The sequence below is a fragment of the Rutidosis leptorrhynchoides genome, chromosome 2, assembly GCF_046630445.1.
Source record: "Rutidosis leptorrhynchoides isolate AG116_Rl617_1_P2 chromosome 2, CSIRO_AGI_Rlap_v1, whole genome shotgun sequence".
Classification (NCBI taxonomy): Eukaryota; Viridiplantae; Streptophyta; class Magnoliopsida; order Asterales; family Asteraceae; genus Rutidosis; species Rutidosis leptorrhynchoides.
This window is the reverse complement of record NC_092334.1, coordinates 304648571-304663472: the sequence shown is the minus strand read 5'-3', so window position 1 is coordinate 304663472 and position 14902 is coordinate 304648571.

Below are 14902 nucleotides of genomic sequence, written 5' to 3'. Positions count from 1 at the left end.
TAGGTGGATTGAATTATTGAATGATTACGACTTTGAGATTCGTTACCACCCGGGGAAGGCAAATGTGGTAGCCGATGCCTTGAGCAGGAAGGACAGAGAACCCATTCGAGTAAAATCTATGAATATAATGATTCATAATAACCTTACTACTCAAATAAAGGAGGCGCAACAAGGAGTTTTAAAAGAGGGAAATTTAAAGGATGAAATACCCAAAGGATCGGAGAAGCATCTTAATATTCGGGAAGACAGAACCCGGTATAGGGCTGAAAGGATTTGGGTACCAAAATTTGGAGATATGAGAGAAATGGTACTTAGAGAAGCTCATAAAACCAGATACTCAATACATCCTGGAACGGGGAAGATGTACAAGGATCTCAAGAAACATTTTTGGTGGCCGGGTATGAAAGCCGATGTTGCTAAATACGTAGGAGAATGTTTGACGTGTTCTAAGGTCAAAGCTGAGCATCCGAAACCATCAGGTCTACTTCAACAACCCGAAATCCCGGAATGGAAAGGGGAAAACATTACCATGGATTTCATCACTAAATTGCCAAGGACTGCAAGTGGTTTTGATACTATTTGGGTAATAGTTGATCGTCTCACCAAATCAGCACACTTCTTACCAATAAGAGAAGATGACAAGATGGAGAAGTTAGCACGACTGTATTTGAAGGAAGTCGTCTCCAGACATGGAATACCAATCTCTATTATCTCTGATAGGGATGGCAGATTTATTTCAAGATTCTGGCAGACATTACAGCAAGCATTAGGAACTCGTCTAGACATGAGTACTGCCTATCATCCACAAACTGATGGGCAGAGCGAAAGGACGATACAAATACTTGAAGACATGCTACGAGCATGTGTTATTGATTTCGGAAACAGTTGGGATCGACATCTACCGTTAGCAGAATTTTCCTACAACAACAGCTACCATTCAAGCATTGAGATGGCGCCGTTTGAAGCACTTTATGATAGAAAGTGCAGGTCTCCGATTTGTTGGAGTGAAGTGGGGGATAGACAGATTACGGGTCCGGAGATTATACAAGAAACTACCGAGAAGATCATCAAAATTCAACAACGGTTGAAAACCGCCCAAAGTCGACAAAAGAGCTACGCTGACATTAAAAGAAAAGATATAGAATTTAAAATTGGAGAGATGGTCATGCTTAAAGTTGCACCTTGGAAAGGCGTTGTTCGATTTGGTAAACGAGGGAAATTAAATCCAAAGTATATTGGACCATTCAAGATTATTGATCGTGTCGGACCAGTAGTTTACCGACTTGAGTTACCTCAACAACTTGCGGTTGTACATAACACTTTCCACGTCTCGAATTTGAAGAAATGTTTTGCTAAAGAAGATCTCACTATTCCGTTAGATGAAATCCAAATCAACGAAAAACTTCAATTCATCGAAGAACCCGTCGAAATAATGGATCATGAGGTTAAAAGACTTAAGCAAAACAAGATACCAATTGTTAAGGTTCGATGGAATGCTCGTAGAGGACCCGAGTTCACCTGGGAGCGTGAAGATCAGATGAAGAAGAAATACCCGCATCTATTTCCAGAAGATTCGCCAACACCTTCAACAGCTTAAAATTTCGGGACGAAATTTATTTAACGGGTAGGTACTGTAGTGACCCGAACTTTTCCATATTTATATATATTAATTGAGATTGATATTTACATGATTAAATGTTTCCAACATGTTAAGCAATCAAACTTGTTAAGACTTGATTAATTGAAATATGTTTCATATAGACAATTGACCACCCAAGTTGACCGGTGATTCACGAACGTTAAAACTTGTAAAAACTATATGATGACATATATATGGATATATATATATATAGTTAACATGATACTATGATAAGTAAACATATCATTAAGTATATTAACAATGAACTACATATGTAAAAACAAGACTACTAACTTAATGATTTTTAAACGAGACATATATGTAACGATTATCGTTGTAAAGACATTTAATGTATATATATCATATTAAGAGATATTCATACATGATAATATCATGATAATATAATAATTTAAAATCTCATTTGATATTATAAACATTGGGTTAACAACATTTAACAAGATCGTTAACCTAAAGGTTTCAAAACAACACTTACATGTAACGACTAACGATGACTTAACGACTCAGTTAAAATGTATATACATGTATTGTTTTAATATGTATTTATACACTTTTTAAAGACTTCAATACACTTATCAAAATACTTCTACTTAACAAAAATGCTTACAATTACATCCTCGTTCAGTTTCATCAACAATTCTACTCGTATGCACCCGTATTCGTACTCGTACAATACACAGCTTTTAGATGTATGTACTATTGGTATATACACTCCAATGATCAGCTCTTAGCAGCCCATGTGAGTCACTTAACACATGTGGGAACCATCATTTGGCAACTAGCATGAAATATCTCATAAAATTACAAAAATATGAGTAATCATTCATGACTTATTTACATGAAAACAAAATTACATATCCTTTATATCTAATCCATACACCAACGACCAAAAACACCTACAAACACTTTCATTCTTCAATTTTCTTCATCTAATTGATCTCTCTCAAGTTCTATCTTCAAGTTCGAAGTGTTCTTCATATATTCTACAAGTTCTAGTTACATAAAATCAAGAATACTTTCAAGTTTGCTAGCTCACTTCCAATCTTGTAAGGTGATCATCCAACCTCAAGAAATCTTTGTTTCTTACAGTAGGTTATCATTCTAATACAAGGTAATAATCATATTCAAAATTTGGTTCAATTTCTATAACTATAACAATCTTATTTCAAGTGATGATCTTACTTGAACTTGTTTTCGTGTCATGATTCTGCTTCAAGAACTTCGAGCCATCCAAGGATCCGTTGAAGCTAGATCCATTTTTCTCTTTTCCAATAGGTTTATCCAAGGAACTTAAGGTAGTAATGATGTTCATAACATCATTCGATTCATACATATAAAGCTATCTTATTCGAAGGTTTAAACTTGTAATCACTAGAACATAGTTTAGTTAATTCTAAACTTGTTCGCAAACAAAAGTTAATCCTTCTAACTTGACTTTTAAAATCAACTAAACACATGTTCTATATCTATATGATATTCTAACTTAATGATTTAAAACCTGGAAACACGAAAAACACCGTAAAACCGGATTTACGCCGTCGTAGTAACACCGCGGGCTGTTTTGGGTTAGTTAATTAAAAACTATGATAAACTTTGATTTAAAAGTTTTTATTCTGAGAAAATGATTTTTATTATGAACATGATACTATATCCAAAAATTATGGTTAAACTCAAAGTGGAAGTATGTTTTCTAAAATGGTCATCTAGACGTCGTTCTTTCGACTGAAATGACTACCTTTACAAAAACGACTTGTAACTTATTTTTCCAACTATAAACCTATACTTTTTCTGTTTAGATTCATAAAATAGAGTTCAATATGAAACCATAGCAATTTTATTCACTCAAAACGGATTTAAAATGAAGAAGTTATGGGTAAAACAAGATTGAATAATTTTTCTCATTTTACCTACGTGAAAATTGGTAACAAATCTATTCCAACCATAACTTAATCAACTTGTATTGTATATTATGTAATCTTGAGATACCATAGACACGTATACAATGTTTCGACCTATCATGTCAACACATCTATATATATTTCGGAACAACCATAGACACTCTATATGTGAATGTTGGAGTTAGCTATACAGGGTTGAGGTTGATTCCAAAATATATATAGTTTGAGTTGTGATCAATACTGAGATACGTATACACTGGGTCGTGGATTGATTCAAGATAATATTTATCGATTTATTTCTGTACATCTAACTGTGAACAACTAGTTGTAGGTTACTAACGAGGACAGCTGACTTAATAAACTTAAAACATCAAAATATATTAAAAGTGTTGTAAATATATTTTGAACATACTTTGATATATATGTATATATTGTTATAGGTTCGTGAATCAACCAGTGGCCAAGTCTTACTTCCCGACGAAGTAAAAATCTGTGAAAGTGAGTTATAGTCCCACTTTTAAAATCTAATATTTTTGGGATGAGAATACATGCAGGTTTTATAAATGATTTACAAAATAGACACAAGTACGTGAAACTACATTCTATGGTTGAATTATCGAAATCGAATATGCCCCTTTTTATTAAGTCTGGTAATCTAAGAATTAGGGAACAGACACCCTAATTGACGCGAATCCTAAAGATAGATCTATTGGGCCTAACAAACCCCATCCAAAGTACCGGATGCTTTAGTACTTCGAAATTTATATCATATCCGAAGGGTGTCCCGGAATGATGGGGATATTCTTATATATGCATCTTGTTAATGTCGGTTACCAGGTGTTCACCATATGAATGATTTTTATCTCTATGTATGGGATGTGTATTGAAATATGAAATCTTGTGGTCTATTATTATGATTTGATATATATAGGTTAAACCTATAACTCACCAACATTTTTGTTGACGTTTTAAGCATGTTTATTCTCAGGTGATTATTAAGAGCTTCCGCTGTCGCATACTTAAATAAGGACGAGATTTGGAGTCCATGCTTGTATGATATTGTGTAAAAACTGCATTCAAGAAACTTATTTTGTTGTAACATATTTGTATTGTAAATCATTATGTAATGGTCGTGTGTAAACAGGATATTTTAGATTATCATTATTTGATAATCTACGTAAAGCTTTTTAAAACCTTTATCTATGAAATAAAGGTTATGGCTTGTTTTAAAAATGAATGCAGTCTTTGAAAAACGTCTCATATAGAGGTCAAAACCTCGCAATGAAATCAATTAATATGGAACGTTTTTAATCAATAAGAACGGGACATTTCATACTCATCATCTTATACTACTACTCCTTGCTATTTTTCGTTGCTTACTACTACTCAACGCTGCCTCTCACTATTAGTCGCGACCGATCACTACTTCTCACTGCTTATCATTTTTGATCCACCGACATCTTACTGCAATTATTGCGTAAATGGAGTATAGAAAAATCATATCTTATCATATCTATCCAATAGACTTTGTCTAAACACTTTTCCTAAATTTCCTCCGTAAAATACGGAAATCTTTTTGCTATATATACGTATATCGAGGAGACGAATATATCATTCAGTATTCAACACCCATTCATAACAAAAACCCTTTATCCAATCATATAATATGGATTTCTCATTTGATTCCTCGAACTCCTCGAGCTCCAATGGCAGCATAACCGGAACGAACGAACCAATTAGTCATCATCAATTCTGGATGAATTGGGGATGGGTTCGTAGTCGACTCAATCAATGGAGACAAGAAGAAGGTGATCCCTTCCACCAACCGAAATCACCTCTTGGTGAAGAACCTGAATCACTTACCGGCGAACCAATCCGGAACACCATTTTCACCCTTATTTCCAGGATATCCCGCCACGAATATCTAATATCTAGAATTCTAGATCTTATTCATCCACTTGTCCAAACCGCCAATCATCCCGGAATAGTAGAAGAAGTCAACGAGCTTCGCGCTCGAGTAGTGGCTCTGGAGAATATGGTGCGAAATCTAAGAGCATCAGCAGCACCAGCAGCATAACCAGCACCACTAGTACCATCAACATCACCACCAACAGCATCAGCTTCACCAACAACATCCGCATCCCACACCTCAACATCACACTCGGTACTTCGGATATCAACATCATACGCCCCATAGATACCAAGGAATATTAGTAATTATGAGTTAAGATGTATTGACTCATTCTTCCTGGAAAAAAAAATTATATATGTATACTTTATATATATATATATGGTTTGGAACAATAATAAATCTTTTCGTACTAAGCTATTACGTGTGAATCTTAACTAGTATGTACTACTTGGTTAAATCATATCATTAATATGCTATGATGTACATCCTTCATTAATGACTTAACAATCATTAATCACTGCTTCAGCACAATAAACTCCATTTCATAATAAACTAAGTGTATTATTCAAATACATGTTTGATTTTTCACTTTTATTTTCGATGTACTCGAAACTTTCTAGAAAACATTATTCGTGCCTTGTAAATTTCACAAGAACTCCACGAGCATCAATATCATATACCGAGTTATATCAATAAACAATGAACGATGAAGTATTGATTCATAACTTCATTAGCAAAATATTTCGCGACAATTATGAAATCTCTAAGGCTTTGGAGATTATCTTCAACCGTAAATCAAATGAGTTTAATATTATATTAACTCAATAAATCCATGATTACATCTGAAGAATATATACGAATATATATCTTCATAAAGATTGTAATTAAAAACCCTTCTGTACAAACTGTAAATTGTAAAAATATTTAACGGGTGGGTAAAACCCGAGAAATATTTATATCTCAAATTAATATGTTACATTATACATTCTTCAAATTCTGATTCAATAATCAGTAACTATACTAATTACACTCACAAGATATGTGTATCCGTTCACTGAAGAACAACTACTACATATTCTGATTTTGACGTATCGGAATCTAAGTCAAGCTTTAGCAAGTGTTATCTTCCTAAAGATCACTACATTCATGAATTATATTCATTTGTATTCTATGATGAATTATCACATCAAACCATCGAAATTATCATTCATTACTTTTGAAATGAACAACGCCTATTCGTCAACCATTAGATCCGTTAACGATTACAATCATCATTTAATCATCTAAAAATAAAATCTCTTGAAACCATCTCGGATTGATAACCAACGATTCAGATTCGTTAACCTTGAGAATGCTGACGAAGCAGCAAAAGCTATAGATGGTCTTAATGGCCAAAAGTTTGATGATAAAGAATAACGTATTGAAAAAGCTCAGATTTGGAACTGAAAAACGGATTGAGCTAACCATGAAGGAGACCAAGGACAAATACAAGGACCAAACCTTATATTCAAATAATCCAGGTAATTCTGGATCCGATGATATCTTTAGAGAATATCTTGCTCCGAAGTCATGCTAAATTTCTAATGGAAGATGATGATTCACAGACCTTACAATCATCATGAACCATGTTACATAACTCTTTCATTCTATTTAACTTCTAAACATATCAAGGAAATATATTTCTTGATGATTCGGTCTTTTTTGGATATTCTGGTAATTTGACAAATCAAATTGTGCTATTACCTTTCCTTTCTACTTTGTATATTATGATCATTCGAAACTCCATACCTACGAATTCTGGACCATTACTTGCTTGATTTAAAGTCGAGAAGAGAAAACAAGGTGAAAACGGATACTATGACGATGAACAGCGAATGTTTCTGCATTATCACCAGCCATTGATCTGTATTATTTGACCATGTATAGAAGAACAAGTTGAAGATCTTCTTGGATAAAAAGCATGAGTCTTCGAAAAATAGGTCAGAATATAAAAGACAACAAACATGGAAGATCATAAACCATTTATATCAATAAGTATTGAAAAACAGAGGAGTGGTAGAATTAAAAATACTGTCACCCCTAGAGCATTATAGAAGAACAGAGATTCTTCTGGTGGTAGACTAAAAAGAAGAATGACTGTATACACAGTCAAAATAGTAACGAAAATCAAGAGCGGATGAAGCATCTTTACAAAATTTTCGAAAATAGAATTTTGAAAGTAAGAAGATTGAGGTTGAGAAAATAAGGACGCAGAGATGATTAATTTATATCAAAACTTTTTACCATAGCAACGCGTCAGCCGATTAAGATAATCGTATTAAATCAAAAAGAAAAGGATTCTAATTTCCTTAATTACCGGATCCAAATCTCACATATTTCAAACGATTATATTCAAATCCCTTAAATTTAGGAGATTCAATAGTGATTACATCGAAAAGTCAAGGCGGACAACTATTACTTCAATACATCCGTTAGTGACATATTCAGTCGTATTTTTACACGTAACCGAATCATTTCATTCATATTCTTGATGATAAGAAATTCCATACACTTAACTCGTATTCATTACGAAACCGAACGGACCTTGGAAGTCCATCCGTATAGAGATCTCGAAAGATTATTTAATCTTATCATATTATTTGACGAAACACTCGTATATGAACAAATTCTTTTATTAAAAGAATGTATGAAGGCTTACGTCTGGAAAGACAAACTATTCAAGCCAAGTATAAACTTTATTTGCAAACTTAGTTATAGAATTCAAGCTCACGTTGAAACGTGGATTTCTAATGATACGAAAATATTTTATTTTCATCAATAACTGCCATCATCCAAATTTTGGGACGAAATTTTCAATAACAGGTGGGTAATGTAACAACCCGAGTTTTTTCGTTAAAACTTCCGTTAAATACTTGACGATCGTTAGTTAAATCATACAATTTTCATACGCCAATTTTTTTTTCCAGAATAGTTAACAGTGGCTACGTGAAACTTTTTCGTATTTAAAGTAATTAAATGCATACTTGATCCTTAGTGGATTACTTGAATTAATATGTTATATTAATTAGTGAACTTAATTCGGTTGACGAATTAAACTAGAAACGATACGATTAAAGTTAATCGCCTAGAAAACTTTTCAGTTAACGGAACTCATAAAAACGATAGAATAATTATTCTTAATAATTATTGAGCTTATGAAAGAAATTTAATTTATTATTTACTTAATGAATTAAACACGGTGATTTTGTTTCAACGACTAGTTAACGTTCCGGAGATTCGGTACGGTTAATGGCACTCGAAACGAACCACGCGCGAACGAGCTTTTACACAAAACGAGCCCGAGACCCGAGCTCGAGGCCACATGGTCATGACCTCATACCTCATCATCCTTGGTCCCATGAGTAGCCAATGCATGTTGACTATTAGTTTAGGCCCATGTTTGTTGACTTTTGGTTGTTTATGACACTAACTATATTCTCTTAATTTCTAAGTAACAAGAGAACATATCCCATTCTTTTTCCTATCATTCTTGCTCCATGATTGCAGCTCCATACACACCAAATAATCCCATACCTTCATCCCTACAATTCTCCATCAAGTTTTGATCTCTTGTTTTTGCTTCTTTGATCAATATTGTTGCTTGCATCCTTCTCTACGCGTTTGTATAAATGATTTTGTGATCAAAGGTATAAACACATAAACTCTAATCTCTAAAATTAGATTGTTATTAAGGTTTCATGGATTAGGTTGTCTATTGCTCAAGTCTTGATGTTTGATGAATACTAGATGCGATAAATTGCTCGTCTTGATTGTTTTATGCGAAAACCGAATTTGTATTTGATGTGTACAGTAATTTTAATTTTTCAATTGTATGATATTATATTATAATTAGATTCCTTGCGAAAAACTATTGATTTTAGGCTTTGGATTCGCTTAATTTCATTTTCGGATGATCAAGTTATGGCCAATTGAAATTAACGTTGTGTTTTTGTGATTGATCAGAAATCTGGGTTTGATAGACCAAGAATTGGATTGTTAAATTTATACCATTGGATAGGTAATTTAAAAACACTCAGTTTACATGAGAATATCATGTCGTTTGCTTATGTAAAACCCGAGATATGCTAGAATTAGTGTAAAAGTAGTTTTATACAGCACTTGCATGAAAACGACCTTGTATGATAAAATGTGTTCGCTTCTGTGATTAAAGATTTGCATATTTTAAATCTACACAAAAAGTAATTCATCTTTCATGTAGATATCATAGGCTAATTGTATTGATAGTGTTCCAAATGAACATATATTTAGTAGCAATATCGTTCCAATATGTAAAGTTTTTAAATGTAATTTCCTTATTTTTAGTTGTAATAGTTAAATAAATAAGTGCGAAGACGAAAGACGCAAATCGCTCGAAAATGAAGATTTAAAGACAAAAACGAAGATTTGAAAGACCAAAACGTCCAAAAAGCTCAAATGTACAAGATACAATTCAAAAGGTTCAATTTATTGATGAAGAACGTCTAAAAATGACAAGAGTACAAGTTACAAAACGCAAAGTACACGATATAAAATTGTACGAAAGGACGTTCGAAAATCCGGAACCAGGACATGAACCAACTCTCAACGCTCGACGCAACGGTGTAAAAATTACGAGTCAACTATGCACAAGAATAAAATATAATATTTAAATAAATCATAATAAGAATAATATTAAATAATAAAAAGTTGTTAATTGAGCATAGTTCAGGGGTCGTAAATGAAAATTTCAAATTCTAAATTCGCTATAAAACGATGATTTACGATGAATTGAAGAGGAAGATATTTTTTCGATCTTTTTTTCTTTCTATCTTTTTTCTTATTTTTCTATATCAAATATCAATATCTATATTTATAATTCTCTATCATAATGTTAATGTAATCAGATATAACAATAATCTTAATTTTAATTTTAAATTATGATAATAATAAGATTTATGATAGAGATCGTTTGAGTGTGTAAGTCGAAATTCTGTCCGTGTAACGCTACGCTATTTTTAATCATTGTAAGTTATGTTCAACCTTTTTACATTAATGTCTCGTAGCTAAGTCGTTATTATGCTTATTTAAAATGAAGTAATCATGATGTTGGGCTAATTACTAAAATTGGGTAATTGGGCTTTGTACCATAATTGGGGTTTGAACAAAAGAACGACACTTGTGGAAATTGAACTATGGGCTATTAATAGATGGGGGGTATTGTCTAATTGAGTGACAACTCATTGGAGTCTGTCGAACCTATCTTCAAATTAATTAACCTAATAATTAATAATGATTATGGTTGTCCTATTTAGTGATGTTCATATGGAATCTGTTATAATCATTTAATTAATCAATTGGGTTGGGTAATTGATTATTCATTCTGATCAAGTGGATGAATTAATATTCATAAACTAATTAAAACAGGGGTGGATTACATACAGTGATAACTGATGTAATTGTTGACAGAAGTGATAACTGCGTCACAGTTTAAATCCTTAATCAGTTGGAATATTTGACTTCGGGTATAAGGGTAATTTGACGAGGATACTCGCACTTTATATTTATGACCGATGGACTATTATGGACAAAAACCAGATAGACGTATCAAATAAACCAGGACAAAGGACAATTAACCCATGGTAATAAATTAAAATCAACACGTCAAACATCATGATTACGGAAGTTTAAATAAGCATAATTCTTTTATTATATTTCTCATCGTATCTTTATTTACTGTCATTTTATTACTCGCAATTTTATTTTCTGTCATTTTATTTATCGCAATTTATTTTACGCACTTTAATTTTTGTCATTTATTTTTACGCTTAAAATCGACAAACCGGTCATTAAACGGTAAAACCCCCATTTTATAATAATACTACTACTTATTTATATATATATTTTTACAAATAAACTTAATAATATAGCGTTAACTTCACCAGCTCCCTGTGGAACGAACCGGACTTACTAAAAACTACACTACTCTACGATTAGGTACACTGCCTATAGTGTTGTAGCAAGGTTTAGGTATATCCCATCCGTAAATTAATAAAACTTGTGTCATATTTTGTAGTATTTCCTAGTAAAAATAATACTATTTCGTACCCTCACGCTACATCATCAAGTTTTTGGCGCCGCTGCCGGGGAGCGCTAAAACGCTATATTTTTAATTATAATAATATTGAAATAAAATATAATAATATAATAATATTGAAATAGAATATAATAATATAATAATATTTAAGAATCAAAAATTTATACGTAAACTTTAAAAAAAGTCGTATTTATTAAATACTTCAGGGGTATATTATGTAACTTATAATTAATAATTGCTATCATGTCGCTTTCATGTGAATAGTAAATTAATTAATTTATTTTCATTTACTATTCATGAATAGTAAATGAATTAAAAAAAAAAAAAAGTTTTGAAAAAAAAAATTATAATTATAAAAAAATTATTAATTTGAAAAAAAAAAAATCGTTTTTTTTTAAAAAAAAAAAAAAAAAAAATCGTTTTTTTTAAAAAAAAAAAATCGTTTTTTTTAAAAAAAAAAATCGTTTTTTTAAAAAAAAAAAAAAAAAAAAAAATTTCGTTTTAAAAAAAAAAAAAAAAAAAAAAATTTGTGTAAAAAAAAAAAAATCGTTTTTTTTTAAAAGAAAAAAAAATTCGTTTTAAAAAAAAAAAAATTTGTAAAAAAAAAAAATCGTTTTTTTTAAAAAATTTTAAAAAAAGGAAAAAAAAAACGAAAAAAAAAAAGAAAAAAAAAAATTTATTAAAAAAAAAAATATATATATATATTTTTAAAATTTTGTCTATAAAAAAAAAATTTTTTTTTAGTTTTATTACCTTTAGATTTTTAGACTATAGTCGCAACTTTTAGTATTAAGTTTAGTTTTGCCATAGTTATTTTTATACTTTTAGATTTTTAGGCTTTGCCGTAAAATCCCTTAAGTGCTTTTTCTTTAGACTAAGATTTAGGTGCCTTAAAATTTTGCGACGCCGTGTTAAAATTTTAGTATCCTTTTAAGTAATTCCCGTTTTTCGTTTAGAATCCCTTTTTAATTTTAGACGCGCTACAATTTTCTTATTTTTCGACCTTTTATTTTTTTCAACCATTTTTATTTTTCAATTTTTTTTTTTTTTTTTTTTTTTCCGACGCACTCTTTTTCTCTCTTATTTCTCGCTATTCTAGTTTTAGGACATAGATTTTTATTCTACTTCTTATCTAAATTTCTTAAAATTACGAAAATTTATTTTAAGTGGTTAAATTAATAGACATCAAAATTTTCTGGTTCGTAGTAATAGTTGGATTTGTACGTGGACCGGGTTATTGGAGCCAAACAGTCCTCAATTATATTGAGACCAAACGAATCCTGCCCCTCTGCTGCATCTTTTGGCTATTCGAAACGTGGGCAAAATCAGAAAAGTCTATTAATTGGATAACTTATTATAATTTTTCTTTCCTTTTTAAAAACTAATAGGATATTCAGTGAATGCACCGAGCAAGACGTTCGCCGCCGGTCATACGTTCACCACCTGTAACTCGATCAAGACATCTAGCAAATATTGTCGCCGTTGATTTTTCTTTAGAATCGTCATCTAGTCGAACAAGAACTCCAATTCAAATTTTCGATAATCCATCTTTTGAACCCGACTTCACAACTAAGAACCCGGAGGATATTCAAGGACAATTCCAAGATCCTGAACCACTAGTCATTCCTCCTGAGCTACAAACCGTTAAATCAGAATCTTCTAGTGATTCGAATTCAAAAAATTCAATTATGGAAGTAACGGAACCTCTAAGTATGGAAGACCGAATGAGAGCTACACGCACGGGCCAAGGTCACGCCATTATTAAGCCAGAAGTTAATGCTCCAGATTATGAAATCAAAGGACAAATCCTACACATGGTAACTAATCAATGCCAATTCGGTGGTACGGCAAAAGAAGATCCAAACGAACATCTTCGTACGTTTAATAGGATCTGTACACTATTCAAAATACAAGAAGTGGAAGACGAACAAATCTATCTCATGTTATTTCCCTGGACTTTAAAGGGAGAAGCCAAAGATTGGTTAGAATCGTTACCTGAAGGGGCGATTGACACATGGGATGTTTTAGTTGAAAAATTTCTTAAACGATTCTTTCCGGCATCCAAAGCCGTGAGACTTCAAGGAGAAATTGTTACGTTCGCGCAAAAGCCAAATGAAACATTATATGAGGCGTGGACAAGATTCGGAAGGATGTTGAGAGGATGTCCTCAACACGGATTAGATACTTTTCAAATAGTACAAATCTTCTATAAAGGCGTAGACATCGCCACACGAAAAGACATCGACATAACCGCTGGTGGATCCATTATGAAGAAAACCGCAACTGAAGCTTACAAAATTATTGATAACACAGCCTCCCACTCGCATGAGTGGCACCAAGAAAAAGATATCTTTCGATCATCTAAAGCGGCTAGAGCCGATTCTAGCCCTGACTTTGATTCCGTTTCCGCAAAAATAGATGCTTTTGAAAGACGAATGGAAAAGATGAATAAAGATATTCACGCAATACGAATCAGTTGTGAGCAATGCGGTGGACCACACTTATTGAAAGATTGTCACATTGAACCAACATTGGAACAACGAGAGAATGTTTCCTATATGAACCAAAGGCCTGGAAATAATTATCAAAATAATTATCAACCGCCAAAGCTAAACTTCAATCGAAATCAAAACATTCTTTACAATCCAAAAGGACCCGAAAATAACTGGTATAACCAACAAGGTCCGAATAACCAACCAACTCAAAACAACACTTTCAATCAACAAAGACCTGGCTTATATAAACCACAACAACAAACTGAAGAGAAAAAGTCAAATATGGAAGACGTGGTATTCAAGCTGATTGAATCTCAAACACAATTCATTACATCTCAAACCCAAACGAATGAGAGGTTTGATCAGTCATTAAGAACTCAACAAGCTTCCATTTTGAATCTTGAAAAACACGTAGGTACTCTTGCTAGCATGATGAGTGAGAGGGAACAAGGAAAGCTACCGAGTAATACTGAAGTAAATCCTCGGAATGAGAATGTTAATATGGTTTCAACGAATTCTGAAAAACCAGCACCAGAAGATGGGAAGGTTTTATATGAGAATAAAAATGAAGAAGTTACACCACCACCACCCGAGTATGTAAAGCCAGTGGTGGCACCATACAAACCACCCATCCCGTTTCCAAGAAAAAGAGTTGAGTATGAGCAAGTGATAGGTAATAAAGATTGTGATACCTCTGGAAAGAAGAAGAAGAAAAAGAATAAGAAAGTGCAAGAAACAAAAGCCGTAAATATAAACCCGGTGAAGACAGTTCCACCAAAACCTCCACCTAGGGTAGGTGATCCGGGTGAATTTATTGTTCCTTGTCTA